This window comes from Carassius gibelio, chromosome B10 (assembly GCF_023724105.1).
Source record: "Carassius gibelio isolate Cgi1373 ecotype wild population from Czech Republic chromosome B10, carGib1.2-hapl.c, whole genome shotgun sequence".
NCBI lineage: Eukaryota > Metazoa > Chordata > Actinopteri > Cypriniformes > Cyprinidae > Carassius > Carassius gibelio.
The window spans coordinates 3,956,081-3,982,657 of record NC_068405.1 but is presented as its reverse complement, the minus strand read 5'-3'; the positions used below and the strand labels follow the sequence as shown (position 1 = coordinate 3,982,657).

The 26,577-nt window shown below is 38.7% G+C and overlaps 1 long non-coding RNA gene, 1 other non-coding gene and 1 pseudogene across 2 annotated transcripts; all 3 read left to right on the top strand.

The window, feature by feature from the left end:
- The window catches only part of LOC127966080 (multiple epidermal growth factor-like domains protein 10), a 66,557-nt pseudogene extending 49,021 nt beyond the window's left edge, over window positions 1-17,536 (top strand).
- trnav-aac (transfer RNA valine (anticodon AAC)) lies at window positions 2,391-2,463 on the top strand. Its single transcript has one exon. It is a non-coding gene; the product is annotated as a tRNA-Val (tRNA).
- A 3,639-nt stretch (window positions 17,537-21,175) lies between the features above and the next one.
- On the top strand, window positions 21,176-25,569 carry LOC127966204 (uncharacterized). Its single transcript, XR_008155564.1, has 4 exons — window positions 21,176-21,757; window positions 22,565-22,594; window positions 23,011-23,189; window positions 25,443-25,569. It is a non-coding gene; the product is annotated as an uncharacterized LOC127966204 (long non-coding RNA).
- Window positions 25,570-26,577: the final 1,008 nt, after the last annotated feature.

Sequence of the window (26,577 nt, the reverse complement as noted above, 5' to 3'; positions counted from 1 at the left end):
ATAAGTAGTAATAATAATAATGATAAAAATGACACAGGTTTTAACTATTTTTATTGTAATATCAGTTTGATGGTAGCTGTTGATAAGTAACTCTGTAACTACATATCAACTAGCAGTCATTAGTGTATTAGTATGTCTGCTACTGTAAAAATATGCTAACACTTTATTTTGATGGTCAACCAACAGATAAACTGACTATAATTTTCTTTTCAAGTACCTTATCTTATTCTTCCAAACTAGATCCTACCATTATTGAGCATATTAATACTCTAATGAGAGTTATTTGACATGTAGTATTGATTAAGGAGACAATCTAAATGAAATGTAACTAAATAAAACACTGCATTTTTTTTCAGTTGGAATATTAAGCTCACATCAATGAATTAACATTAGCTCCACAGAAACACTCAAGTAACACCCATCATCTAACCACTCATAAGCTGTAGTAAGATACTGTGCAGATCTTAAACAATGTCAGGATATGATACAGTCCATTATACTGTAAATGAAGAAGATTTAATATGGTGTTAATTGTGTGTTATAAATAATCATACTCTTAAACCTATAACCACAAATACATAAGTATTATGATGTATTATAATTGTTGTTTGAGTTGATATAAAAAACCTTATAATATGTTATAATGCATTATGCATTCATTCTAATGCCTTAAGAATACCCTTATAATGTATTATAAATATGGGCTTCATAGAAAATGTTACCAAAGATTTCACAAAACTATTAAACAAAATTATTTTATTTTTTTTAAATAATGTTTCTTGAGCAGCAAGTCAGCATATTAGAATGATTTCAGAAGGGTCATGGGACACTGAAGACTGGTGCTGAAATACTTTTCCACACGGTTGCTGTTTTTCCATCATTTCTGACCAAACGTGACTTGTATGTGTGTTCCCCGTAGCGTGTTCCCCAGGTCAGTGGGGTCCCGACTGCATCCACACCTGTAACTGTCACAACGGAGCATCCTGCAGTGCATATGACGGCGAGTGTAAGTGTACGGCCGGCTGGACGGGGCTGTACTGCACACAGCGTGAGTACAACTCATCACCTCTGACCTCTAGCCTGTGCACTCAAGATTGACCCCATGGTCCTGCTGTGTCCTGCAGGCTGTCCGCTGGGCTTCTTTGGAAAGGACTGTGTTCAGGCGTGTCAGTGTGAGAACGGTGCAGACTGCGATCACATCTCCGGTCAGTGCACCTGCCGCACCTGCTTCATGGGACACCACTGTGAATTGAGTGAGTATGAAAGCAGAGCTGGTCCTGTGATATTGTCAAGCACATGCTGGAGTCTGTGTCTGATCCACGGTTTTCCACTGGTTTCCAGAATGTCCTGCAGGTACGTATGGATACGGCTGTCGGCAGGTGTGTGACTGTCTCAATAACTCCACCTGTGATCACATGACTGGCACCTGCTACTGTAACCCCGGCTGGAAAGGCATGCGCTGTGACCAGGGTAAGCTTACATTAGCACTTGCAGTTATTAAATACAGCGGGTAAAATAAGTATTGAAGTTTTTCTCAGTAAATATATTTCTATATGTGCTGTAGACATGAAATCTTCACCAGATGTTGGTAACAACCCAAGTGATCCAAACAATCAAAGAAAACAAAACAAACAAGTCCAGAAATTAAGTTATGTGTAATAAAATTGAATGACAAAGGGAAAAAACATTGAACTACTGAAATTGTATTAATACTTTGTACAAAAGCCTTTGTGGTTAATGACCAGTGTTGTGCAAGTTACTTCCAAACTGTAATACATTATAGATTACTTCTTACTGTCATTAAAAGTAATTCCTTAGATTAAAATATTACTGTCTCAGAACTTCCTCGGGGGAGGAAGCTGGACAGACTTGGCAGACCCAAACATAGTGTGAGGGTCTGTTGGGAACATTTGACCGAGCTCCCTATCAGAGAGATCTTCAACTCCAACCTCGGGCAGAGCTTCGACCGGATCCCGATGGAGTCTGGAGATAATGAGTCTGAGTGGACCATGTTCTCCACCTCCATTGTCGCTGCGGCTGCTCGGAGCTGTGGTCTCCGGTGCCTTTCGAGGCAGCAATCCCCGAACCCGGTGGTGGACACCGGAAGTAAGGGATGCTGTCAAGCTGAAGAAGGAGTCCTATCGGGCCTGGATGGCTTGTGGGACTCCGGAGGCAGCTGACAGGTACCGGCAGGCCAAGCGGACTGCAGCCCGGGTAGTCGTGGAGGCAAAAAATCAGGCCTGGGAGGAGTTCGGTGAGGCCATGGAGAAAGACTGTCGGTTGGCCTCTAAGAGATTCTGTCAAACAGTTCGACTCCTCAGGAGGGGGAAGCAGTGCCCTACTAACACTGTTTACAGTGGAGATGGGCACCTGTTGACCTCAACTGTGGAGTTTCTGTAGTGTAGTGGTCATCACGTTCGCCTAACACGCGAAAGGTCCTCTGTTCGAAACCGAGCAGAAACAGCTGTCCTCTTTGAGGGTGGTGTTAGCGCAGTGGATAAGACACACGTCTGTGGTGTGAGAGACCCGGGTTCGAATCCACTGTGAGACACCAATGTGTCCCTGAGCAAGACACTTAACCCCTAGTTGCTCCAGAGGCGTGCGACCTCTGACATATATAGCAATTGTAAGTCGCTTTGGATAAAAGCGTCAGCTAAATGAATAAATGTAAATGTAAATATCGTCGGGTGGTGGAAAGAATACTTCAAGGATCTCCTCAATCCCACCGACTTGTGTTCCGTTGAGGAAGCAGTGGCTGGGGACTCGGAGGAGCACTCATCCATCACCCGGGCTGAAGTCATCGAGGTAGTTAAAAAGCTCCTCGGTGGCAAGGCACCGGGGGTGGATGAGATCCATCCCGAGTACCTCAAGTCTCTGGATGTTGTGGGGCTGTCTTGGCTGACACGCCTCTGCAACATCGCATGGCAGTTGGGGACAGTACCTCTGGACTGGCAGACCGGGGTGGTGGTCCCTCTTTTCAAGAAGGGGGACCGGAGAGTGTGTTCCAACTATAGGGGGATCACACTTCTCAACCTCCCTGGGAAAAGTCTATGCCAGGGTACTGGAGAGGAAAATTTCGGCCGATAGTGGAACCTTGGATTCAGGAGGATAAGTGTGGTTTTTGTCCCGGTCATGGATTTTGTGGATTTGGAGAAGGCATTTGACCGTGTTCCTCGTGGCATCCTGTGGAGGGTGGTCTGGGAGTATGGGGTCGGCGGCCCCCTGCTTAGGGCTGTTCGGTCCCTGTACGACCGGACGTCAGACCTGTTCCCGGTGCATGTTGGACTCCGGCAGGGCTGCCCTTTGTCACCGGTTCTGTTCATAATTTTTATAGACAGAATTTCTAGGTGCAGCCAAGGGCCGGAGACTGTCCGGTTTGGGGACCATACGATTTAGTCACTGTTTTTTGCGGAAGATGTTGTCGTGTTGGCCTCCTCAAACCAGGACCTTCAGCGTGAACTGGGACGGTTTGCAGCCGAGTGTGAATCGGCTGGGATGAGAATCAGCACCTCCAAGTCCGAGGCCATGGTTCTCAGTCAGAAAAGGGTGGATTGCCCACTTCAGGTTGGTGGAGAGTTCGTGGCGAAGAAGGAGCTGAGCTGTAAGGCAAAGCTCTCGATTTACGGGTCAATCTACGTTCCTACTCTCACCTATGGTCATGAGCTGTGGGTCATGACCGAAAGGACAAGATCCCGGATACAGGCGGCCGAAATGAGCTTTCTCCGTCGGGTGGCTGGGCACTCCCCCCCACTCGGTGTAGAGCCATTGCTCGCCGTTGCTCGTCCACATCGAGAGGAGCCAGCTGAGGTGGCTCGGGCATCTATTTCGGATGCCTCCAGGAAGACCTAGGACACGCTGGAGGGACTATGTCTCCCGGCTGGCCTGGGAACACCTCAGGGTCCCCCCGGAAGGGCTGGAGGAAGTGGCTAGGGAGAGGGAAGTCTGGGCGTCTCTGCTTAGACTGTTGCCCCCGCGACCCGGTCCCGGATAAGCGGAAGATGATGGATGGATGGATGTCTCAGAATTGTAATGCATTACATTAGTCCTGTATTACTTTTGAGTTACTTTCACCAAAATACCTACAGAAGCAGACCTGCCAACCTTGGGAATTTTTTTAAGTACCATCAGCTGGGAGGGTCTACAGTTTGCAGTTTACTGTACCTGTTTATTTATTTAATTATTTATTTATTTTTGCTATTTAGTTGTTTTTATACTACTTTAACAAAGGGAAAAACTACATTACTAATTAAAAACTAATTAAAACTATATATATATATATATATAAATATATATATATATATATATATATATATATATATATATAAGCAGAAGTTAAAGTTAAAAATGAAAATTATTAAAAAGCAAATAATGAGTAAAAAGGCTATTTTGATTACCTCATTTCACTTTACAGTTAGTGCTAGCATACAAATACACTTACTTATCTGTTTAAAATTTAACGTCACATTTAATGTCCAACTATAAATATTTCAGCAAAATGTATACATTAGAATTTTTGCATTCCTATTCCATGGGGCTCTGTCTGTTTGGCGCATGCACGCGGCGGTGCTTGATTAGCGGAGAATCGTTAAAGCAAAAGCACATGCACTTCTGACAGCAAAAATGAATTATGGAGAAACTAGTAGCATGCATTGCTCAGGTATGGTTTTGGCCCATTCTTCCACGGAGTCTTCAAATCTATACGGTTCTGTGGGCCCCTTCTAGGACCCTCTGATCTCTAGTTCTTATTTTCTATTGGATTCGAGTCATGTGATTGGCTGACCGTTCTAGCAGCTATATTTTCTTTTTCTGAAACCAATCGAGAGTTCCCTTGGCTGTGTCAGGGATCATTGTCTTGCTGAAATGTCCAGCCTTGTTTCAGCTTCATCATCCTGGTACTGTAGATGTTGGGACTGAAGCTAATATTTATTTCCACTGACGAGGGGCAGGATTGCTTTCTAATTACTGATAGATTTCAGCTGCTGTCTTGGCTTTCCATGCCTTTTTGGACCTCCCTTTCATCATGTGTTCAGAACTTTTTCCCTGTGTCATTCCATTTTATTAAACAGAACTTAATTACTGGGGCCTGTTTCAGAAAGGAGGTTAAGTGAAAACTCTTGAGTATCTTAACCCTGAAATGAGGGAAACTCTGGGTTTTCCATTTCGGAATGGGAGGTTTGTCAAACCTGAGAAAGCAGGGTAAGCCAAGCCCGTTTCTGAAAGACAGGTAACTTATACTCACAGTCAGTGTGTATGAAGTGTCTATGAAGCCCGTATTTATAATACATTATAATGAATGCATAATGCATTATAAAAAACCTTATAATATGTTGTATCATCTCATGAATATTTATAAGAACAGTTTTAATATATTATAATTTTTACTGTGGTTATAGCTTTTAAGAGTATGATGATTTATAACACACAATTAACACCATATTAAATTTACTTCACTTACAGTATAATGGACTGTATCATATCCTGATATTATTTAAGATCTGCACAGTATCTAACCAGTGTTCAATACTTATTTTACCCGCTGTAGGTAGAATCTTTGTTTCCTTTGTATCCATTGGTATGAACAAGCTGTTTTAGAATGGCAAAACATCTCAATCAGAAATAAATATGGGGCATTGCATTTTTTGCATGTTTTGTTACAGCCTTATCTTAAACTGCTTTATATTTATTTTTTCACATCAGTCTTTTCAAATTTGTTAGAAATAAACTTTCTAACACTTTAACTCAAGAGTATCATCTCGCTTGTAGATGTGACAAATTCAATTGAATGGATATGATTAGGAAATGCACGTCTTAATAGAAGGTCCAACAGCTGATAATGCATATAAGAGCAAAAACCAAGCCCTGAGGTCAAAAGAACTACTTCTAGTGTGCTCAGAGAAAATATTGCATCAAGACACACTTCTGGGGAAGAGTTCAGAAAAAATCCTGCTCTGTACTCCAGAGTACCATCCCAAAAGTGAAATGTGCTGGTAGCAGCTTGATACTGAGGGGCTGTTTTTCTGTGGCAGGGACTAAGGAACTCGTCAAAGTACAACAAAATCTCAGTGCACCAAAATATTGAGATAGCCTTAATGAAAACCTAGTCCAGAGCATTCAAAACCTCAGACTGGATAGAAGGTTCACCTTCCAACAGGAAAATGTCTGTAAACACACAGCAAGATTGACTTATAGACAGCTCTGTAAATGTGCTTGAGTGGCCCAGCCACAGCCTGGGCTTGAACCCAATCAAACATTTCTGAAGAACCTGAAAATGTGCTTCAACTACAGTATTGTTCAAAATAATAGCAGTACAATGTGACTAACCAGAATAATCAAGGTTTTCGTATATTTTTTATTGCTACGTGGCAAACAAGTTACCAGTAGGTTCAGTAGATTCTCAGAAAACAAATGAGACCCAGCATTCATGATATGCACGCTCTTAAGGCTGTGCAATTGGGCAATTAGTTGAATTAGTTGAAAGGGGTGTGTTCAAAAAAATAGCAGTGTGGCATTCAATCACTGAGGTCATCAATTTTGTGAAGAAACAGGTGTGAATCAGGTGGCCCCTATTTAAGGATGAAGCCAACACTTGTTGAACATGCATTTGAAAGCTGAGGAAAATGGGTCGTTCAAGACATTGTTCAGAAGAACAGCGTACTTTGATTAAAAAGTTGATTAGAGAGGGGAAAACCTATAAAGAGGTGCAAAAAATGATAGGCTGTTCAGCTAAAATGATCTCCAATGCCTTAAAATGGAGAGCAAAACCAGAGAGACGTGGAAGAAAACGGAAGACAACCATCAAAATGGATAGAAGAATAACCAGAATGGCAAAGGCTCAGCCAATGATCACCTCCAGGATGATCAAAGACAGTCTGGAGTTACCTGTAAGTACTGTGACAGTTAGAAGACGTCTGTGTGAAGCTAATCTATTTTCAAGAATCCCCCGCAAAGTCCCTCTGTTAAAAAAAAGGCATGTGCAGAAGAGGTTACAATTTGCCAAAGAACACATCAACTGGCCTAAAGAGAAATGGAGGAACATTTTGTGGACTGATGAGAGTAAAATTGTTCTTTTTGGGTCCAAGGGCCACAGGCAGTTTGTGAGACGACCCCCAAACTCTGAATTCAAGCCACAGTACACAGTGAAGACCGTGAAGCATGGAGGTGCAAGCATCATGATATGGGCATGTTTCTCCTACTATGGTGTTGGGCCTATTTATCGCATACCAGGGATCATGGATCAGTTTGCATATGTTAAAATACTTGAAGAGGTCATGTTGCCCTATGCTGAAGAGGACATGCCCTTGAAATGGTTGTTTCAACAAGACAATGACCCAAAACACACTAGTAAACGGGCAAAGTCTTGGTTCCAAACCAACAAAATTAATGTTATGGAGTGGCCAGCCCAATCTCCAGACCTTAATCCAATTGAGAACTTGTGGGGTGATATCAAAAATGCTGTTTCTGAAGCAAAACCAAGAAATGTGAATGAATTGTGGAATGTTGTTAAAGAATCATGGAGTGGAATAACAGCTGAGAGGTGCCACAAGTTGGTTGACTCCATGCCACACAGATGTCAAGCAGTTTTAAAAAACTGTGGTCATACAACTAAATATTAGTTTAGTGATTCACAGGATTGCTAAATCCCAGAAAAAAAATGTTTGTACAAAATAGTTTTGAGTTTGTACAGTCAAAGGTAGACACTGCTATTTTTTTGAACACACCCCTTTCAACTAATTGCCCAATTGCACAGCCTTAAGAGCGTGCATATCATGAATGCTGGGTCTTGTTTGTTTTCTGACAATCTACTGAACCTACTGGTAACTTGTTTGCCACGTAGCAATAAAAAATATACTAAAAACCTTGATTATTCTGGTTAGTCACATTGTACTGCTATTATTTTGAACAATACTGTATGTACTGAGCAATGTACGTATTTTAGTATTTTATTTATAATACATTTCCAAAATAATTAAAATAATGTTGCAACAACAACACGTGAAAAAAATGAATACTTTTGCAAGACACTGTATGTCCAGTGTAGATGCTTCATGGCTACACTGACCCTCTGGTTCTGCACATGGATGCACAATGAGGTTTTGCTCAGTGGGATTCTTTCGTGTTGCTCTTTGACTGTGTGACTCTGAAGTTTCCTGTCTTTCTCAGCCGGTGTGATCATCGTAGGTAATCTCAACAGCTTGACAAGTGCTGCTGTGCCTGTGGACTCATATCAGATCAGTGCGATCACAGGAATCATCGTTCTGGTGCTCCTCGTGCTCATCCTCCTCCTCCTCTTCATCATCTACCGCAAGAAACAGAAAGGCAAAGAATCCACGATGCCTGCGGTCACATACACACCTACCATGAGGGCCAACACCGATTACGCCATCGCAGGTCAGCATCACGATGACATTTCTTCCCAATTATATGTTTTCCTGTGTAATTCTCATGAGGAGACGTGAGTGTGTGATGTGTTTTCTGTTTGTAGAAGCGCTCCCGCAGTCTGATGTCCTTCCCAACAGTAACTATTTCTCCAACCCCGGCTACCACACGCTGACCCAGTGCAGCAGCCCACCTCACGCCAACAACCTGCCCTATGGAAAGGTGCTAATCTACCAACAGACAGCTCTGGGAATAAAGGACTTATATTCTGGGCTGTTTACAAGATACTGCTGCTGAATACAGCTTTTTCAACTGATTCCCTTGGCTGTGTGTTGTTAAAAGCATCTCTTTATTTATTTTGGAGTAAAATAAGGTGTCATTTGGCACAAATTGTACATGAAAATGGAATGTTGACCGTAAGCTAATCAAGAATCTAAAACTGCCATTCTAACATTCTAACTTATGCTTTTAGAAGCAGAAGCTGACCATAATTGAGGAATTATGTGGAACATTGCAGAAAGACACTGACTATAATTGTTGATTTTCTTCTGCCTGACAGCCAAAGAACAATCAGTTGTTTGTGAACGTGAAGAACGCTGAGCCGCGGAAACGTCTTTCGCTGCTGGATCATACAGGAACTCTACCGGCCGACTGGAAACAAGGAGGATCCTTCAGTGAGCTCGGTGTGACATCCAACCACCATGAGCACAACAAACACAGCAGCCAAACATTTGACACAATAATATTCTACTGAATAACCATCATTAACAAAAAATTACAGAAGACTATCTGTGCGGAGACTTGTTTCCTGACTGCCTCTGTGCAAACACTCGTCATCTCACATGCAGCATTCGTAGCATTTGCAGCTGTAAGCTGTGTTAACAAAAAGAAAGCATTAGTTTAACTTCTTCTGTCTTGATTCTCTTATTAGGAGCTTATGGAGTTGACAGGCATTACATTGGAAAGTCACTGCGAGGTAAATTATCATTTAGCAAGCAAAGAGAAAATTCTGTGATTTACTCATGAAATGTATGCATTTCTTCCGTGGACACAAAAGACAACATTGTCAGTTGGGTGCAGGGTTGTTTGCACCCTTGTTGTTTGCGTGCTTCAAAATATGTTCTTTGCTTTGTGAAGAAGGCATACAGATTGAGGGTGAGTAAATGCCTTACCATAGTGTGATGATTTGACCCCTTCTCTCTGTCTGTAGACCTGGTGAAGAGCGTTCCCCATCACGCCAGCTCCAGCTCTCTAAACAGCTCAGAGAACCCGTACGCCACCATCAAAGACCCTCCTCTGCTGCAGACCCAGAGCTCGGAGTGCGGCTATGTGGAGATGATGTCTCCTGCTCATAGAGATGCACCGTACGCTGAGATACACCCCTCCAACTCTGTCAACAAAAATGTCTATGAAGTTGGTAAGAGGATAACAGATCCAGCCACAGTAGTGAGCTTTGCACTTTCATTATTCAAAGCTGACGTAATAAATGCCAAGTTCCTTCATGAAACTCTAGATGACTCAGGTTGGTGGGTCGTTAATACAAACTGATAATATTAACAGCTATTTGTGCAGCAGCAGTATGTCTTAAATACTCACAGCACCATATTGCCGAATGCATTGGCAGTAGGCAAATTCTTGTACTTGACTGCAGCAACAGCAATAATCTACAACTACAGCAATAACCAACAGCAACAGTGTAGCAGATCTATTCTCCAAGACCAAATACATTAACATTGTCATATCTATGACCATGCAAAAATCTTCTGAGAGTTGTCATGATAGAACTGTATTAGAAATGGGCTTACTGACCACTCCGTATGAACAGCCTGAAGTCTCCAGTAATGCTGCACAGATGTAATGTGCAATCGGTGGCCAACCAAAATGCCTATTACCGCCGCCACCGGGCCACGGCGTTAACTGCAATTCAGTCGCATGTTAAAGTTGTTTTACGAAACAACCATTAGGTGGCGCAAAGGGACTTTGCAAACTGATTATATTTATATTATATTTGATAAACAGAGATCAAATAATGAAATAAAACAGAAATTGAAATTGAAGAAATTGGCACTTTTTTGCGGGGCGGGTCACTAAAAACTAAAAATTTCAAAAATACATTTATGGTGCGTGGAATTAGGTGGTGGAAATTTTTATTATTTCAAGAGATTCGTTGATTTTCAGTTCGTTCACCAAAATGATTCATTCAGATTTGTTCACTGATTTGTTCAGTGACCATTTCTTCATATTATACACAAATACGCCACAGCAGCTGGCGAAAAAGAGTGTCTTATGTTTTATGGCTTTTTCATTTCATTCACAAACGAACTATGTATCAGTTCATTCAACTCGTTGACAAACGGGAATATCATATTTGTTCACTACATTCAACAGATCACATGCTCCGTCACATCTTAAGTAACTCTTTGACAGGATGAAACCAGGGGAGCAGGGTTTCATATTTTTTTGAAGCACCCTTGGGCGCCACCATTGGCTAGCGGACCCCCACCTGTAGTTAGCGTTCCATTGACTCTCATTCATTTTGGCGTCACTTTGACAGCGAATAACTTTACATCTGAGGCGTTTAAAGACTCAATTTGTCCATTAATTATTTCTAAAGAAACACGAGAATGTATGAAAGGCTCCATTACCTTGTATCTTACTTTATGGTCCTGTAGAAGCAGTTTTTGTAAAAATAGGCTAATGATTGCATCATAACCAGCTACTCTCTGTGGCGCAGTAGATAAATTACCGTTTGGACAGGAGGAGAAGCGCACAGACAATCTTTTACTGTCTATGAGGCTATCGGGGAGACGTGGAGGCATGAAGTCAAGGGAGATAATTCATCAGAATATGACCCGCACATCACTAGTATACATGGCTGCGCATACATGATACTTTATTCGTATCTTAATAACTCTGACTCACACCTCTGACTCACACGTTTTGAGAAATAAAGAATAATAGGCTAAAATTACGACATGGAAAAACTAAAAATTGTAAAAAAAAGTAGGATATTAACTTTTAATATTTATATTAATTTCAAGGATGTGTGCATTATGCCATAAAAACATAAAATGATTGAAAAGGTGGCTTATTGTTGCTTGTTATAGGCTAGTGCTAGTTCTAACACATTTTTGCATTATAGTTAATGTCACAATTTATGAAAGGCTTGAAACTGATATACACTTATTTATTTCAGCTGGTGACACATATTTATTCGTTATCTGGCCTTTTTAACACCATTTATTCCCATATACAGAGCCCATGACACGCCGAACATTATGTCCATGAATCAAGAAATTAAAATGTTTAAATAATAATTAATCCATTTAAAATAAATTAAACAGTTTCGTATACAGAGTTTAGGCCATGTGGGAGATTAGAGGAATCCATAAAATGTAATAAATAAATAAGTCAACACTGTACAACTGAAGAATTTTGTAATTTAATTAGTAAACAACCCCAGATTCACAACATTCATTTCCAAACACAGAAATCAGGTAGAGCCTTGCATGGGCCTCAAACCTAAGCCCTATAGCAGCCCTTGGCCGACATCTTACCAGTATCCTGGCCTGAGTCCGACTGGAGCCTATTTCTTTTTCTCTCTCTCTATCGCCATTAAAATAGTTAACGTGGGAACGTAGCGAGGCCGGTGAAGTGATTGGGAAATGAACGACACTCCTCTCCCACAGAGGAGATCGGAAGGATACAAAAGAGGAATTGCTTGAATTCACATAACATAACTTTATAAGGACTAAACTTTCTTCTGTGAATATTTTAACTACAGTGTTTTTCTTTAATTTTCTCAGACTGCAGCTGTCAAATATAACACATCGGTGAGGCAAAGCTCACGTTTATTAGCTAAAATGTGCTATAATGGTTTGTTTGATAATTTGTGGTTAAAGCGACACTCAAAAGCTGCAAATGCACTTTACAGATGCCTCGGTTGGCCATTACTGTATGCTTACAAACCTAAAGGCATCGCATCATTTCCTCGGCTAGCAGAAAATGAGTAATCGTGAGTCGTGCGAGAGCAGCTTTTGCGTTCACATCATGTTACCACACTAACATTATAATCGGGCGTCACGCCTGTCTTTTCCATCAGTCCTCACCCCGGCCCATTTGTACAGGCACTGCAGATGAGGACAGACTACCTAGAGAAACAATGTTTATAATGTCACTTTCCATTTGAAAGATCCAAGCAGATGCACCCTTTATCTTACTCTCCACACATCTCTTACTACAGGAAATATTCCTATAATGTTTAAGCAGGTGCTCAAAAAACCAGCACTGAGCCCTCCATCAGTCAACTACACAGCACAGTCTCTGAGTGTTCATCTTCCACTGAGCACTCGGGACACAGCTAAAGTCACACAGCCCTTCCCTCAGCGCTCCAACCACAGCGCACTATTGCTTACTTTAGATCCTAACGTTCCTTTGACTCGTACCACACAGTGAAGCTGTACACTTCAGGAACTTAATGCTACACTGTTTTTCCCCCGTTACTGATTCTGTAAGATGAACAAATGATTTGGAACCATTTTTGGCCTTGTTTGACGCTTGCATCAGTATTTTGTCTTGATGCAAATAAGAGCAAATATGTGCTAGCAAATCCTCCAGCGGTCTAAGGTGGTCAGAGACACTTCTGCATATTCATCCCATGCAGCAATGGCAAAGCAACAGGAAAACTCCTGTAATCAGCATGCAATATTCTAGTACTCTTACAGAAGCTCTGATACAAAATGACAGTAAAGGTAGCACTATTAGAGGTCTCAGAGGTGGAAAGTAATGAATTACATTTACTTGCGTTACTGTAATTGAGTAGCTTTTTTGTGTACTAATACTTTTTAAAGTAATTTTTTTAATCTGTAATTTTACTTTTACTTAAATATATTTTGTATGAAGTATTGTACTAAATAATGGGCAGGAGGGCAAACTGGTGCTAAAATCACAAGAAAGATGCAGACGGACAAAAAAGGCGTTAGTGGTGCAGACACCGCTGAAAACGAAACCCCGTGATATATTCTGAAGTCTAACTCGAAGGAAATGAAGTGAACCCCTGGCCATATTTATGCTCTATGCAGTGTAAACTGTGCTTACCTAGAGAGACCAAACTAGCAGCTTCTAAAATCTCGACATCAACCCTTCGCAAGCATGTAGAGGTAAGCTAAATAATTGCATCGCTGCATTGATGGTTAAAATGAAGCTTTGACATTTTAGCAAGAGGTTTTGCACAAATTAGCCAAAAAGACAGTGGTGAGGAGTGTGCGATATATATAGTCTGCGATAATATCATAATTTTTGTTTTAATGATGTGCGCGCACATTTACAGTGCGTTCTTTCACTGTGTGATTCAGTCTCCTAAAATGCATTTAGAATGATCACAAAATTGAAGATATAGGGGCAGAAAATTCACATATTTATATAATTTCATATATTAAATCAGAATCACACAAATAATGCCGTCTTTTCCTCCAAAAATCATCATGAATATATACATACATATATATAACAGTTCAGTAAACAATTTAATTAAGAGACTTGCGTTTTAGACACCATATTGCCTTTTTAGCTCTATTTTTACAACAGAAAATAATTCCAAACACAGCCACCAAAGCACACAGTGTTTCGTTCCTGAATGAATCAACCGTTTAATTGATTCGGTTCAATCGCAATGACTCACTTATTAACAGTGACTTGCTGACACATACTGGCCATTTTAATTTCACATTTAAAGTATCTTTTGATTTTTTTAAATAATTAATTTCTAATCATTTCAAATGAGTATTCAACATTTTATGTCTTGTATATCAAAACATTATTCATGCATTTGTAACTGCAGGTTAAATGCATTCTCGTCCTGCACTAAACAGTGTGTAAATACATCTAAAGCTTCCAATGAATCTTCTGCATTTCGTCTGCATTAAAAGATGAGTTTGTTGATACTGATTTGCCTGGTAACAGCCCAAATGTCTTATTATTCTAAATAACTGATTCCTTTAATTAAAAACAACTAGTTTGAGATTAATAGGCCTATCCCAGGGGTGTCAAACTCAGTTCCTGGAGGGCCATATAGCCCTGCAGAGTTTAGTTCTAACCCTGCTCCAGCACACATATCATGTAGTTTTCAAATAAACCTAAATGATTAGATTAGCTGGATCAGGTTTGTTTAATTAGGGTTATATCTAAACTGTGCAGGACTGTGGCCCTCCAGGAACTGAGTCTGACACCCTTGGCTAGACCCATTTTTGACTCCCTCCCGCTGTTAAAATGTAACTAAGTAATATTTTACTCTGAGTAAATTTTAAATGAGCTACTTTTTACTTTTACTTGAGTAGATTTTTAGGCTGGTACTTTTACTTGTACTTAAGTAAAATTTCATTAATGTAATGGTACTTTTACTTGAGTAGAATATTTTTGTACTCTTTCCACCTCTGAGAGGTCTACACGGAGGACCCGACCCGGGAACCGTATGGGTTCGAGGCTATATTTTAAATGGTCATCCGGGTCTGGGTCTGGTCCCAATCTATTACTTAGGGTCCCAGGTTCCGGGTCTGTTTAACATTGTGTGTAATAGCCAAGTTGATCAGACTGTGAGAACACCAAGCATTTTTGCAGAGTCAGCGCTGTTCGTGTGTTGTTCTGTAACTTTCAACTTGCAAAATTAGGATGAGAAAAGTGTCAGTCGGTAATTTGAAATAAGGTGTAAGAAAAACAAACAAACAAACAAAACACTTGTATTTCTATATTTATACCTATTCTTGGCATTAATTATTAATTTATGTAAGTATAATTTCGAGTTCATGTTCTTATTGTGTGCAACAATAAATGCAAACAAGCTTGGAATCTGAAATACTGCTTGCAGACTTGCACACTCACATTTTATTTCTTTTTTTATTTCTTTCTTTTAATCAGGGGCAATGCACATTAATAATGCATAAATATGTCAAATGTGCCAGATTTAGCCAACAATTGCTAATTTTCGTCTGTAGTCCCTTTTGGCATTTCAATTAAATATTTCAAAACAGCAAAAAAAATCTTTGCATACTGTTTTCTATGACACTCAGAAATTGCGTTAAAGTTTATATTTGGTTTCACCAGGTGGCTAACCCACATGTGTGCATGCCATGTTTCTATGGCGGGACTTATTCCACCATCTCAGTTTGCAGTTTCTCCAAGCTTTATAATAATATTATGAATAAACCGTCTGGTAGTTATATCTCAAATTTTTGCTCAGACTTGGCTCAGAGAGCACAGAGATGATAGCAAATAATTAAAGCTAACGTTAGCACTGGACGATACATTGTTATTACATTCCAAATGGGTAAATAATCTAAGTTATAATTATTATTATTATTAATATTACAAGTTGACTCCAGATACAAAAAAAAATAAAAAAACTGCAAAGTCGCATTTGTTATTTGTCACTTTGATAGCAAGACTTTTGAAGCTGGAATAATGAGTGGATTAAACATTTCAATTGGCTTGCATGAAAAAAAGTTACATTTTTATTTCATGTTTATTAACTTGTTTAAAAGGTCTGTGTCTTCCAGTCCAGGTTCAGGATTTTGGCTTTGATATGCTTGAAGCCAGTGTTCGAATTGTGTCAAAGCTCTTGCCAACTGAAAAAATACGCTAGCTGCGGTGAAAAACGCTTTGGTGGACACACGGCCTTAATGTTACTACATTTAAAATTATTTGTTTAATTCAGAATGGGTGCAATGCTAGTTTTTTTTCTCAGAATTACGTTAGATGGCTAATTTACAACTAACAATCCGATAGTGAGCTAACATCATAAGATAAAAAAACAACTATTGACAGACCAAGATTATAATAAAAGTGACTGTCCGACTCTAAGATAAACACTTATTCAGGAGCAGTACATTAGGTGTACCAAACAATCATTTAACAAAGAAATATTCCTACCATCATCGTGAGGTAAAATAATGAGGAAGGATCACTCTGTCAGCCAATCACACAGCGATGTCGCGCCCGCAGTCTGTAAATCCCTTCAGAAAACAGCGTGTGGCGCACTTGAGCATATTTACAGACGCACATCTAATTTGAAGTAGCTTTTTATGGGAGTGGCAGCGCAATACTTTGATTAAAGAAAAAAAATAGATAAGGCTATCTCAGATATTGTTTCTATTTAAGTTTTAATGAAAAACCAGGGGACCACCTAAGGTCATTTCGTTGGGCCTTATGGGGGGTACCTTAATGCTTAGCCCCCCTAAATTCGAACACTGCTTGAAGCTCCTCGTTGTTGCCACAATGGGACTCAACCCTCCTACAGAACAGAAACTTGTTTTTAGTATTTGTAAATAATTAATGAGATAACAGTATGTAAGCCATGTAATGGTTCAAACCTGTGTTTTTCCCTATCCAGAGCCGACCATCAGTTCTGTCCACACACTCTCTAACAACAGCTGCAACTGGCCATTTTGTCAAGATCCATACGACCTACCAAAGAACAGCCACATCCCGTGTCATTATGACCTGCTTCCCACGAGAGACAGCAGCCCCTCGCCTCTCAAATAAACCCGAGATGCACCGTGAACCTCTGCATTTCCACAGCACTCTGTTAACCCTTCCATAGCTGTCTGTGCTGACATCCCTCCTTTTTAGAGTTCTTAATTGCTTTTGCCTTACAGGATTCAATAGTTCTTGTCAAGTCTTACCCAGAGTAATGTGGAGTTTTTCGGTGGAGGTGCAAACATTTGTAATCTTCACAAACAAATCATTCCATTCATTAAGAACAACATTGCACACAAATACAGGACAATCCTTGAAGGGATCGTTCACCCAAAAATGAAAATTAGCCCATGATTTACTCACCTTCAAGGCATCTTAATGTATATGACTTTCTTCTTTCAGACATCTAATCGGAGGTATATTAAAAATTGTCCTGGCTCTTCCAAGCTTTATTTTTCATTAGTCTAAAAGAAGTCCAATAAAGTGCTTCAATCCATGATAAGACATGCCTCACGCAGCTCCGAGGGGTGAATAAAGGCCTCCTAGCACTTGTGTAAGAAAAATATTCATATTTGAAACTTTGTACACAGTAATCTCTAGCTTCCATTAACTGTCATATGCATGTTCACAATAAATTCTGTTCTGGTGGATGACGGAGGATGTCATGCGCCGCTGAGAAGTGACAAATGCAGAGAAGCACAGAGGAGAGAGCAAAGCACAACAGTGGTCACAAATGAGTTTGATATAAGCCAAAAGGAGACTGGTTTTCCTTTTTCCATTTGGGGATCAGATTAAGAATTTTCTTTTTTGGGTGAACTATTTCTTTAATGTTTCTGATCAAATATGTCAGATTATTCCTAATGACAGTTTGACATTTTTTTATGATATTGAGGGTATTAGTACTGGTTTTATTTTTATAAAGCATTTCAGGTTTACCAAAGGTTGACATGCCCTGATAATGCACACTTTGTGTTGTATTGATATTGACAGCCTCCCAGTAACTATAGTTTACAGTCACAAGTTTTAACATTAGCATCATTTTTGGCTTGTCTTTTGATTTTAGTCCTATTAAACATGATAAATGAAATGAAATGCATATATTTCAGTTTGTAGTACTTTATAGTTTCTAGTAAGCTAAAGCTGGACTTTTGCGAAGAAAGACAAATCTTTAAGTTGATGTGGTGGGGTCAGTTTGAAATTAATACATCTTTGGAGTATTTAGGACATAAGTCTTAAAGCACTCTGAGCCTAGACTTTAACTGTGTAAAATTGTACATAGTGCCAGTTCTTTAATAAATTGCATTTATTTCCTACATATTCCTAAATTCCTCTGTAACTTGACCAATACTGTGTAAAGCAGGACATGCAGTGAAGACTCTGACTGGACCTCTATATACTTCTCTTTTTTTGTTTGTTTTTTTTACTCTGCTAAATATGCCACACAAAGAAATGATTAATAATACTGATTCCAAAAACAAATCTGAGTGTGTGTGCTGTATGTATCTTAAAACTGTGTTTTGCTTTTTCCAGATTCTTTTTTTAAATAAATGTACAAAGTGTAATACATCCCAAAAGGTGTCCTTTTTCTCTCCCCAATGACAGACATTCTAATATATTTCTACTCTGCAACCACTTTCTTTCCACATTTTCTTTGAATGAATTATTTTAAATTTTTAGCTGAAATATCCTATACATGCAAATATGATTAACAATGAAATAAATAATTGTGAAGTTGACATGGTTATGTGAGCTTTATTAATTTAGTAAATGTCATTGGAATAGATTCCTATTAATGAAATTATATGATCTGAACTGATCTCATCAAGTTCTTGGTAGTTAGGTAAAATATTTCAGCTGTAACCAACCATACAGTGAGTGATATTCAAACTAATAGGCGATTGCATTATGATTGGTTTTATACAACAGTTCAACAAGATGTGGCACCTAGTCTAATTTCACTCCACCATCATGATAGAATGGGCTAGTTGCATATCTCCGCCATCTTGGATTTCCGGTCTTGCGAGTGTGTGCGTAGATATTTCCGGTTGTGCTTAAAGTCAGTGCAGAGAACCGGAGAAGTCCAAATATTACCTTCTATATGTTTACAGGATTTATATCACTTCATATGCAAATAAGATATACACTGCTATTATCACTATACTATAAATGTTAACTGAGCCAGTGGATTTGAAACCTGTATGTTTCGGTCCTGTTGAATTAAATACACTAATGTTCACTACTGTTCACGAGATGAAAGTTTAACTCATGGTGTGTATACAGAGCTATATAATGTATTTTATCTTACCAAATATGTAAATGTACAAATTACTTATTACTCGAAAATGTTTGCATTATTATTATTTTTTTTATATTAAATATTTACCTCGTGAGACGTGGGCTGCGATTTATCTTCAGAAGTATCCATTTCTCAATTGTACACATACATCAGTCTGTTTCATCGTTATTTTCACAACATACTTTATTATTTCACACAGTAAAAAATATGTGACTGATTTTAATATCTGTTTAATCTGATAATTAATGCAAAACAATAACAATATACATGGTTGCTCATAGACAGATAATGATGCTGCAGATCTTTCACAAAACAAATAAACAGATAAAAACACACATGAATGCAAACAGCCATCTTTTATTTAATGCAAACCTACCATAAGTACATTACGTTTAATTGTACAGTTAGTTATAAATTATGTTATCAAATAAAGTTAATGCTTTATCAGAAATCTCTGTGCGTCGTTTGACAGTCAGAAACATTTATCTTACATAACAGAACAAAACCAGCTCTTCGAAAATGAAAAGTATTGCATATTTGAGTGGTTTGTGTTTGAAAAAAGAAATCCCTGTGGACCTGAACTGACGCTGATCCGCAATTTTAACGCGCCATATAGATGTCAGCGGTAAGAAAAAATAATAAACTGTTGATGATTTATAGGTCATGTCAGAATTCAAATGCACAAACTAGCTAGTTAAAAAAAACGTCTTGTTTTCAAGGTACTGTGTCGTGTTTTTTAAAGGTATAAGTGAACTCTGGTGTGCCTCAATTCTAGAGCTAACGTTAGGTTGCTACAATAGATTTTCCAATTAAATCGTTCTTTGAGTGGTATGATTTAATATTGTAAACATGTTTTTTATTCACTTGGATGTGTGAAGATTGTACCCAGTTAACGAGATCTCATAGAACAGTCTTGGTAGAGAATAGTCTAAAATGCTAGGTTGTCTATGCACACGAGAGTTTGTTAGCTAACTATGGTTTTTTTTTTTTTTTTTTAGTTGAAGTAGTACTTTTCCCTATGCAGGTGTAAATGCCTGATGTTTAATATGTTTATGATGATGTTTAAAACGCTTTGGTGGCCATGGGTCTGTTGAAAGCGCTATATAGCCTAAATGCAGTCCATTTACCATTTTACATATTTTGTATAGGAGAATGTTAACATTTATATAAGTTTTTTTTTTTTTTTTGATACCACACTATTTTTTACAGTCCATCTACCACACACAATTTTTCACCTACATTATCAGTTCCTTTTCTTTTTTTTTTAAGTTATTAATTGGATTTTTGTAAACTCTTATGAATTATAAGGTACTACCGGTATTTCATATGTGTCACTATACTTATTATGTAAACAATCTATTAATACTACCCTCTTCTTTAAGGCAAATCACATTAGTGTGCGTAAAGGGACGGAGCTACCACCAATACAGAAATGCACAGAGTGCTGCAGCCGGTATCACTGCCCGCTGTGCAATTCAAACACTGTGAGGTACTGTGGAAACGGAAGACGTGGAGACCTGCAAGGGTTTTATATAGACCCTGAATTTCCTGAGCATTGCCCAGACTGCTAGTTTTAGGGGGCAGGAATGAGGTGTGGTGTGCACAGTGTGCAATAGTTTATTTGGAACTGTTCATGTTTTATTTTCTCTTGAAATAGGGACTTCCCCCACAATCTTAAGGAGCCTGACTGTGGCAGCTTCATTCCGATGGTCAGATTTGACAAATTTTACTAATTAGATTGTGTAATTTCCAATAAATATTGCAAAACCATGAAGTGTTTATTTGATCTTGATTGTTTGGTAAATTGTCTGATCATGTGAATCTACGTATATTTTAAAAACAGAAGTGGTTACATTTACAAAAAATAAATAAAAAATAAGGATTGAATATCCAAATGGGCAAGGCAAAAAATTGTGGTCAATTAACATGTACAAGTCTGTTGTATTGACAAAACGTTATAGTCCATTGATCTAGGCTGAATTTGAGTCAAAAAAATAGTGATATGATCTGAACAATATATATTTTCAAGGTGGTTCTTGTGAATGCAGTTTGCATGAATTATTGATGTTATAATATTAAGTATATTATTGAGAATTGTTTTATGTGAAGAGATATGATAAAGATAATATTTCAATTTGCACACAGTTTTTATATTATATATTTTAAGTCATAAAAGTAAAATGACAATACGGAAAAGACGTGTGCAATTAAGCCTGCAAAGAATGCTGTCTATCCACTGGTGAAAACAGAAAATAAATATGCTGTCTATCCTTATGTGAAACTATAAAATAAATATATGTCTATCCAGAGGTGAAAATATAAAATAAATATGCTGTCTATCCAGAGGTGAAAATATAAAATAAATATGCTGTCTATCCAGAGGTGAAAATATAAAATAAATATACTGTCCATCCAGAGGTGAAAATATAAAATAAATATGCTGTCTATCCAGAGGTGAAAATATAAAATAAATATATCTCAATCCAGAGGTGAAAATATAAAATAAATATACTGTCCATCCAGAGGTGAAAATATAAAATAAATGTCTATCCAGAGGTGAGAACTAAATATACTGTCCATCCAGAGGTGAGAACTAAATATACTGTCCATCCAGAGGTGAGAACTAAATATGCTGTCTATCCAGAGGTGAGAACTAAATATGCTGTCTATCCAGAGGTGAGAACTAAATATGCTGTCTATCCAGAGGTGAGAACTAAATATGCTGTCCATCCAGAGGTGAGAACTAAATATGCTGTCTATCCAGAGGTGAGAACTAAATATGCTGTCCATCCAGAGGTGAGAACTAAATATCTGTCTATCCAGAGGTGAGAACTAAATATGCTGTCTATCCAGAGGTGAGAACTAAATATGCTGTCTATCCAGAGGTGAGAACTAAATATGCTGTCTATCCAGAGGTGAGAACTAAATATGCTGTCCATCCAGAGGTGAGAACTAAATATGCTGTCTATCCAGAGGTGAGAACTAAATATGCTGTCTATCCAGAGGTGAGAACTAAATATCTGTCTATCCAGAGGTGAGAACTAAATATGCTGTCTATCCAGAGGTGAGAACTAAATATGCTGTCTATCCAGAGGTGAGAACTAAATATGCTGTCTATCCAGAGGTGAGAACTAAATATGCTGTCTATCCAGAGGTGAGAACTAAATATGCTGTCCATCCAGAGGTGAGAACTAAATATGCTGTCTATCCAGAGGTGAGAACTAAATATGCTGTCCATCCAGAGGTGAGAACTAAATATGCTGTCCATCCAGAGGTGAGAACTAAATATGCTGTCTATCCAGAGGTGAGAACTAAATATGCTGTCCATCCAGAGGTGAGAACTAAATATGCTGTCTATCCAGAGGTGAGAACTAAATATACTGTCCATCCAGAGGTGAGAACTAAATATCTGTCTATCCAGAGGTGAGAACTAAATATGTTGTCTATCCAGAGGTGAGAACTAAATATCTGTCTATCCAGAGGTGAGAACTAAATATGCTGTCCATCCAGAGGTGAGAACTAAATATGCTGTCCATCCAGAGGTGAGAACTAAATATCTGTCTATCCAGAGGTGAGAACTAAATATGCTGTCTATCCAGAGGTGAGAACTAAATATGCTGTCTATCCAGAGGTGAGAACTAAATATGCTGTCCATCCAGAGGTGAGAACTAAATATGCTGTCTATCCAGAGGTGAGAACTAAATATGCTGTCTATCCAGAGGTGAGAACTAAATATGCTGTCTATCCAGAGGTGAGAACTAAATATCTGTCTATCCAGAGGTGAGAACTAAATATGCTGTCCATCCAGAGGTGAGAACTAAATATACTGTCTATCCAGAGGTGAGAACTAAATATCTGTCCATCCAGAGGTGAGAACTAAATATACTGTCCATCCAGAGGTGAGAACTAAATATGCTGTCTATCCAGAGGTGAGAACTAAATATGCTGTCTATCCAGAGGTGAGAACTAAATATGCTGTCTATCCAGAGGTGAGAACTAAATATGCTGTCTATCCAGAGGTGAGAACTAAATATCTGTCTATCCAGAGGTGAGAACTAAATATGCTGTCTATCCAGAGGTGAGAACTAAATATGCTGTCTATCCAGAGGTGAGAACTAAATATGCTGTCTATCCAGAGGTGAGAACTAAATATCTGTCTATCCAGAGGTGAGAACTAAATATGCTGTCCATCCAGAGGTGAGAACTAAATATGCTGTCTATCCAGAGGTGAGAACTAAATATCTGTCTATCCAGAGGTGAGAACTAAATATCTGTCTATCCAGAGGTGAGAACTAAATATGCTGTCTATCCAGAGGTGAGAACTAAATATGTTGTCTATCCAGAGGTGAGAACTAAATATCTGTCTATCCAGAGGTGAGAACTAAATATGCTGTCCATCCAGAGGTGAGAACTAAATATGCTGTCTATCCAGAGGTGAGAACTAAATATCTGTCTATCCAGAGGTGAGAACTAAATATCTGTCTATCCAGAGGTGAGAACTAAATATCTGTCTATCCAGAGGTGAGAACTAAATATGCTGTCTATCCAGAGGTGAGAACTAAATATGTTGTCTATCCAGAGGTGAGAACTAAATATGTTGTCTATCCAGAGGTGAGAACTAAATATCTGTCTATCCAGAGGTGAGAACTAAATATGCTGTCCATCCAGAGGTGAGAACTAAATATGCTGTCTATCCAGAGGTGAGAACTAAATATCTGTCTATCCAGAGGTGAGAACTAAATATGCTGTCTATCCAGAGGTGAGAACTAAATATGCTGTCTATCCAGAGGTGAGAACTAAATATGCTGTCCATCCAGAGGTGAGAACTAAATATGCTGTCTATCCAGAGGTGAGAACTAAATATGCTGTCTATCCAGAGGTGAGAACTAAATATGCTGTCTATCCAGAGGTGAGAACTAAATATCTGTCCATCCAGAGGTGAGAACTAAATATCTGTCTATCCAGAGGTGAGAACTAAATATACTGTCCATCCAGAGGTGAGAACTAAATATGCTGTCTATCCAGAGGTGAGAACTAAATATACTGTCCATCCAGAGGTGAGAACTAAATATGCTGTCTATCCAGAGGTGAGAACTAAATATCTGTCTATCCAGAGGTGAGAACTAAATATCTGTCTATCCAGAGGTGAGAACTAAATATGCTGTCCATCCAGAGGTGAGAACTAAATATGCTGTCTATCCAGAGGTGAGAACTAAATATCTGTCTATCCAGAGGTGAGAACTAAATATCTGTCTATCCAGAGGTGAGAACTAAATATCTGTCTATCCAGAGGTGAGAACTAAATATGCTGTCCATCCAGAGGTGAGAACTAAATATGCTGTCTATCCAGAGGTGAGAACTAAATATCTGTCTATCCAGAGGTGAGAACTAAATATCTGTCTATCCAGAGGTGAGAACTAAATATCTGTCCATCCAGAGGTGAGAACTAAATATACTGTCCATCCAGAGGTGAGAACTAAATATGCTGTCCATCCAGAGGTGAGAACTAAATATGCTGTCCATCCAGAGGTGAGAACTAAATATCTGTCTATCCAGAGGTGAGAACTAAATATCTGTCTATCCAGAGGTGAGAACTAAATATCTGTCCATCCAGAGGTGAGAACTAAATATACTGTCCATCCAGAGGTGAGAACTAAATATGCTGTCCATCCAGAGGTGAGAACTAAATATGCTGTCTATCCAGAGGTGAGAACTAAATATCTGTCTATCCAGAGGTGAGAACTAAATATCTGTCTATCCAGAGGTGAGAACTAAATATGCTGTCTATCCAGAGGTGAGAACTAAATATGTTGTCTATCCAGAGGTGAGAACTAAATATCTGTCTATCCAGAGGTGAGAACTAAATATGCTGTCCATCCAGAGGTGAGAACTAAATATGCTGTCCATCCAGAGGTGAGAACTAAATATCTGTCTATCCAGAGGTGAGAACTAAATATGCTGTCTATCCAGAGGTGAGAACTAAATATGCTGTCCATCCAGAGGTGAGAACTAAATATGCTGTCCATCCAGAGGTGAGAACTAAATATGCTGTCCATCCAGAGGTGAGAACTAAATATGCTGTCTATCCAGAGGTGAGAACTAAATATGCTGTCCATCCAGAGGTGAGAACTAAATATGCTGTCCATCCAGAGGTGAGAACTAAATATGCTGTCCATCCAGAGGTGAGAACTAAATATGCTGTCTATCCAGAGGTGAGAACTAAATATGCTGTCTATCCAGAAGTGAGAACTAAATATGCTGTCTATCCAGAAGTGAGAACTAAATATCTGTCTATCCAGAGGTGAAAATATAAAATAAATATATCTCAATCCAGAGGTGAAAATAAGAAATAAAATTGCTGTCCATCGAGTGGTGAAAACGGAAATTAGTGGCGAAACGGAAATGACGTAGGCGGTCTATCCACTGGTGTCCAGCCAGTGGTGTCTAGCCGGAGGTGAGTCTGCGGGGCTGCAGCTGGATGCTATAGGACTAATTCACTGCTGCTTCCTTTGAGAATTCCCTATGGGGTTTAAAAATCAAGTTCTCTCAACATTGTGTGATGGTTTTCATGTTTTTGAGAACTTACTTTCTCTGAGATGCTGAAACCTGATTGAATTGCAGTATTTTGCCTGCAATAGCCAATGGTGTTTGAGTTTCAACCCACGACCTTTGGATTACAAGTCTGACTCTCTAACCACGACTGCCCCAGAGCCATTATTGTTTCATTAAGGGAAGTATTAAATAGACATAAAATGTAAAATAATAATAATAATAACAACTTTAAAAAGAAATATTTTATTTGAACATAGAATTTACTATAAAAATGTAGGCTACAATGGCCTAACATAAACAGTGGAACATAAAATAAGATAATTTGAGAAATAACTCGTATACAATGGAACTTAATCATAACCAAAACAGTTTGTTTACCCACATTATTCTACATAAAAATGAATAAATACATTTTTTTTAAAGGAGAGTAAGATGTCATCCAGGTCTGAAAGGGCATGCAGGTGAGTAAATAGCCATATTTTCATTACCCTTCAAATGTCATATATTGAAATTGCCATTTGAAAACATAACCAGAAAATTAAAGCTGCAAGAAGCGAAGAAAGGGCCCTCACTCTGGGCTTACTGCCACCCGGTGGCTATAGGAGAACAGCAAATGTTGGGCAATATGCTTATAAAATGGTAAATATTTGTGGCAAATTTCCTGTTGCCAGCAGATGGTGCTATGACTATAAATCAATATTGGCCTTAGGATCTGTTAAGGCCAGGACTCTTATCAAACATGTGAAGTTTAGGTAAGATCAGACATTACATTTTTAAGTTAGTGTGAAAAAAGATATTTCCTGTTGCCAGCAAGTAGTGCTATAATTATAATTGAATATTGGACTTTAGATAAAACTTTGGGGCAGATTGGGCATTGTATGCAT